A 6,028-nucleotide genomic window follows, 5' to 3' on the forward strand; every position below is an offset into this window, starting at 1 on the left:
ATTCATATTGGAAATTCACCTAAACTCTGTCACAATTGGAATGGAGAAATTATATCATCGTCTATAGTATCAAAATCAAGATGCTGATTTTTTTTAATAGGAGGATGATTGAATATTTGTCTTGCTCCTGCTTGAAAGTGATAACTTTAAAAAATAAATTACATTTTAAACAAGAGTATCACATTTTATTCTAAGAATTAATGTCAGTTTGAAATACAGATAATTTTAAAAGACAATTAGTGGGTGACTGATAATGAGTAAGAAAAGACATAGCACATATGAGTTAATGTCATTAGTGTCATTCAAGACTTTCTAACAAAATGATTCTTGTGCCATTATCATCAACTGATTTTGAGTCTCCCTGACTTTGAAAAATATACTAGAGTAGAAATAGACATACCAGAACATTATGCTCAGCTGATAGCATATCTCTTAGGACTACCTGGGAACTGACAAAACCCATAAGCATCTGTTGGGTCCCAGGGATTTACAGTCTAGAAACCTCTCCAGGTGACAAGCTGGTACATTGATGCTCTATTTATTGTCACAGACAAATGAAGAATGTCAGTTTCTGGGCCAATTTCTGACCTGTCTCATAATTAAAGAGATTCTGGTCACAAAAAGATCAATTTTTATCTTGGAATGTATCTAGAAGATCAAAATGTATTTCTTTCCAGTATCTAATAAGATGCTGGTGTGTGTGTATTTTATGTGCTGTTGGCTTCAACTCCGGTGACCCTATGGATGAGTGATGTCCGCAGTGTCCTGTCCTCAGCAGCCCTGCTCAGCTCCTGTAGACTCATGGCTTAGGGCTTCTTTTATAGAGTCAGTCCATCTCATATTTGGTCTTACTCTTTTCTGCTGCCTTCTATTTTTCCCAGTAGTATTGTCTTTTCCAATAATTCTGCCTTCTCATGATGTGCCTGAAGTAGGACTATTTCAGTTTTGTCATTTTTTGCCTCCAGTAATTCAGGCTGAATTTTCTCTAGGACTCACTATCTTTCTGACTGTCCAAGGTATCTGTAGAGCTCACCTCCAACACCATACTTCATATGAATCTTTTTTTTTTTTTTTCTGTCAGCCTCCTCCACTGTCCAACTTTTGCATGCATACAAGGAAATAGGGAATATTAGGGTGTGGGTAATCTCAGTCTTGGTCTCTAATGATACATTGCTCTTGATCTTTACTAATTCTTCCATTGCTGCCCTTCCGAGTCTCAGGCTTCTCTTGGTTTCTTGGTTCCAGTCTCCATTTGAATTTACATATTTTTAGTCTGCCTAGAAACAGCACCCTCTATATTTTTGAAACTATCCTGTGACAAATCCATCCCCCCCACCACCACATACCTCCTATTCTTCTGTTCTCATCCTTTTGTTTCCCCAGTATACAAACTGTAAGCATGTGGTTCTAGTTGATGCTGCCATGTTCTTAGGCAATCCCACTCTCTCGACTTCAGTTGATTGACCCAAGCAGAGTCCAATCAGAGTTCTCCCCGTGGGTTTTCCCAGCTAGAATTGAAGAAGACATAGTTAATCTCCCTTGGTAGAAACTTCAAGTTGTGAGACTGGGGATCAATTGGCAATTGAACTCCTGGAACAGCTGCTAGGAAATTGAATAAAGATGATGAGTAGAAAGGATGCAGAGATAAGTAATGGCGAGAATCCTGGGTTTGAGTCCCATGTCCCAAGATAGTGCTGAGTTTCAGCTGTGTGGCTGCCCTGTCCTCTGTTCAACCCTACCTTGGAGCCCAAAAGACAGGATATTGCCATTTTACTTAGATTGATTGTCTTTCACTTCTAACCAAAAGCAACATAGCGTTTGTCAGGTCAGCTTCAGCGTGAAGAAAGGTGCCTCATTCTTTGGACATGAATTTAGGTCTTCATCTTATTTCGGTACCTCTCCTCCAGGCTGGATTACAGTGCATAAGATATATCTGCTAGACATTTAAGTGTAATAACATTTTAAAAATTGAGATATAATTGAGATAATATATCAGTTTCAGGTGTACAAAATAATAATTTGATATTTGTATATATTGCTAAATGATAAATGAAATAGCATTTGAGAAAATGCAGGGTTTCTATCTTTCCTCAATAGTAGAAAAATTGGAAGTACAGTGTTTCATTTATGAATACAGCTGGGTTTAGCCTAACATAACAATCTAGTTTCTTAACTCCATCCTGATTTATTCCTCAGACTAGTGTTGTTGTTGTTTTTCCCCTGCATTAATGAAACCAGGTTCATCCTGGTTTGCCATCTAGCTTGCTGTATTCCAAATTCCAGGGACAAGCCTCTCATCTGTAATTACTGTTAACTGACTCTGTGTATTCTTTCCTCAGCTCCTTGTCTAGAAATTCACCAAATGGGTTATTCTTTGAGATTTTGGGGCCAAATTCAATTTCCAAATTAACTCTCAATAGTAGCTATTCCTACTCCTGCTCTTGTGAACTTAGGAGACAAATTTTTAGCACTTTATTTTTCTTTCCCATCATTATCTATCCTCTTACCCGTCAATTTCTTTTTGTTGTGGTTTATATTTACTAATTCCCTTTTTTCCTGAGATAGTCTACTTGTGTTTCATGGAAGTAAAGACTACTAAAATTCATGTTCCTATGTAAAAACCATAGGATAGTCTTTTCTTCTAAAGAAAAAAAGTCACAGTATTTAGAAATAATTTTCTTATTTCTAGAATGTTTTAAACTTATTTTTAAATACTATATATAGTTTTAAAATTTATGTTTTAGCTGAATGGTAAACACAGAAGAGCTCACAAGGGAATCTTAGAAAGGAGATTTAACTCTTTTTTACTATATTGTCCCTTTGGCCTCCTTTCTTATTCAAATCAATCTCCAATTTTATATTTTATGCTTATGAAAATAGAATAATTTAAGACTTAATGCACAAAGGCACAATTAATTTTTTCATATGCCCATAGCACCGTAAGAATGTGGTTGTGCTTCAGGCTTTTCAGCCTTCATGAATTAATTGTTACAATCATCAATGATGCTTGATGTTGTAATCTGTGCTGATTTGTTACTACCAGAAACAGTGTTCAGAAAGCCAAGAACTTCAGCATCTCACAGTGATGCAATAGGATGGGACCTCAAGAGGACATTCCTCCCACCAAAGGACATTCACAGAATTAGGGCCAGTCTGGCTATTAGTCTAATAATCACCTTCAGTGACATCCAAGACCAGAAGCTCATCTTCACTTACAATGGTGACAGTGACTCTCGGTGTGAATTAGATGGTGCACAGCTATGGGTGAAAGGACAATCTTGTCCTCAATATGGTTCTTTTGGGTTTTTTTTTTTTTTTTTTTTTTTTTTAAAGAACATTTAATTCCTTATTCACTTATTTATTCATCACTTCACTCTTTTATTCAATGAATGTCTGCCAAGTGCAATTCAGGGCTCTGGGGACAGACAGCAAATATACTGAGTCCCAGGCCTAACAACAAGGTTTGAGGAGTGGGCAGCAGAACAACCACATAAAAATGAACAAATAGGTAACATAATGTCAGACAGTGGTAAGTGCTATGAAGAAAAATCAAGCAATGCCTTTTTAGGTGAGATGCTTAAAGATGGCATGTCATGTTTTCCACTGCCTTCTTTCTTTTTTTTTAATTCCTTACAAATAGCAATTTAGCACTCCCTTTATTGTGCCCTCTCCTTCCAGATACCACCTGATCACAAGGACAGTGACAGCTCATCTGTTAAAATATTTATTTTTTATTTATTCTATTAATAGATTTTATTTATTTGCCTACTTATTACAGTGGTATATTATAATTATAGTGGTAATATTATAATTCTCACTGAAGTGCACTGAGAAGAGTAGAGCCTAACATATGACCCTTCTTAGGGACATTTGATGCCATAGAGACACAAACAGCCAAAATCCTTTGTGAGTCAAAAGTGACCACTGAAGACCTTTCTCAGTGAACTCAGATTCGTTTCTTAATGTGCAGTGCAAGGTAGCGTTTCTTCATCTGTTTCTTTCCTGGTGGGCCCATCTCCTGGCCACACAGCTAATTCGTCAGAGAATCAGGGCTTTCCCCCTTCTTTTGAAGACCATTGGCAGATCACTGCTCTGCCTCTGGCCCATCTTCCCACCAAGGCTCCTTATGCTCCCTTAGGGACTCTCCAACCCCTCACCTCAAAAGTGTCCAACTCCAAACCCCCTGTCTCCAGGTCACCGTCACTTCAGATGAAATTACCTTCTCTATTAGTGCTCTTTTGCTGCCTCACAAATTGCTACAATCTTAGCTGTTTAAAACAACACTAATGTATTATTTCATAGTTCTGTAAGTCAGTAGATAGGCTTAGCTATTTGGTTTCTCACAAGCCCAGAATCAAGCTGTGAATATTTGGGGGAAGAATCCTCTTCCAAGTGCATTCAGTTTGTTGGAAGTGATTCAGTTTCTTGTGATTGTAGGACTGAATTCTCCCTTTTCTTTCTGGCTCTTGACCAGAGCCCACTCTCAGCCCTAGAGGCCACTCTCAGGTGTTTGCCCCAGGAGTCATCCATCTCAAAGCCACAATGAAGAGTTTCTCTCCTGTCAAATCTCTCTCGAACTGAACCTCAAACCTCTCGGACTTCTATGTTAACAGCAGAAGACTGTTTTTAAAGGGCTTGTGTGATGAAATTAGGCATACTCAGACAATCTCCATTTTAGCTAGCTCAAAAGGGACTGTTCAGTAATTTTAATCCCATCTGCATGTTATGTTCTGTAACAGAGCATACTCACGGTCAGACAGAGCGTCCCGTCTTACTCAGTCCTGGGGTTAGAGTGGGAAATCTTGGGGAACATTTTAGAATTCTGCCCATCACTGACTCCTCAACTTAATTCTGATCTGGCTCTTCTAAATTGACAAAGCTTCAGTTTTATGGTATTATTAGAACTTTACTTACAGTGTTTCCCTGAAAATAAGACCTAGCTAGACAATCAGCTCTAATGCGTTCTTTTGGAGCAAAAATTAATGTAAGACCTGGTCTTATAGTAAAAAAGAACTGGGTCTGTGGGGACAGAGTCCCAGAGAGCAGTTTCCAGGCTTTCGACCTCATGTGGAAAGGTGCTGGCTCGGGTAGTAAATGGCCGTCAGCTGTGACTAGTTGGCCATCAGCTGTAACCAGTGAGCCATTAGCCAATGATATAACTGCCATGGGCTCAACTAGCAAGTGCTGATTGCAGTTAGCAAGTGGGGTGGGTTGGTTGGCAGAGAAGTGGACGGCAAATTGTGGGTCGTGTGGCTCCTTCTTCCTGTGACTCCAACCCAGCCGCCAGTGAGAATATAGAGGTAGGACTCCCCTACCTATGGCTCCGTTGATGTTCCTTTTTGGCCTCACCATATCCTGCGTTCTTATGTGGGGAGCGGGAGCAGAGACCCCGCATGACACCCCACATGAAAGGGTCTTATGTTAATTTTTGCTCCAAAAGATGCATTAGAGCTGATTGTCCGGCTAGGTCTTATTTTTGGGGAAACACGATACATCTAACTGTAAGAAAAATTCAAATAAAACAGAAGTATACTTAAATAGGTTGAAATCTGTAATCACACCTTCTAGAGAAACAACCTGTGAGGGTTTCTGCTGTGATATGGAGGCAGGGTAGCTTTGTCCCATTTTTTTTTTTTTTTTTCCCTGTTGAGGCTGCTAGCTGATAAGATCCCAACTTTTAATTCTTTTATGATGCACATGGCAGAGGATTTTCTTTTGTTGATTGCTGGTGTACCACTTGATACCTGAATCTAAAAGGCAGTACTGCATGCATATTGAAATATGCTACTTCATTACAGCCATATATTATTTTACTGACAACATTATCCTACATTTTTAATAAGCACAATTTTGCATTGCAATAATATGCATTAACTATTTACTGAAGAATCAACTTCCTAAAAATTTAATTTTCTAGTCAAAAAATGTACCACAATTTTAAAGAATAGTTAGAAAACAAAGGAAATTTGGTGGGCAAGTGAGTATGGTCTTTAGATATTTTAAAAAGTACCAGGAGTATAAATTATTT

This window comes from Rhinolophus sinicus, chromosome 16 (assembly GCF_057876585.1).
Source record: "Rhinolophus sinicus isolate RSI-liver-muscle chromosome 16, RSI-T2T, whole genome shotgun sequence".
Taxonomy (NCBI): Eukaryota; Metazoa; Chordata; class Mammalia; order Chiroptera; family Rhinolophidae; genus Rhinolophus; species Rhinolophus sinicus.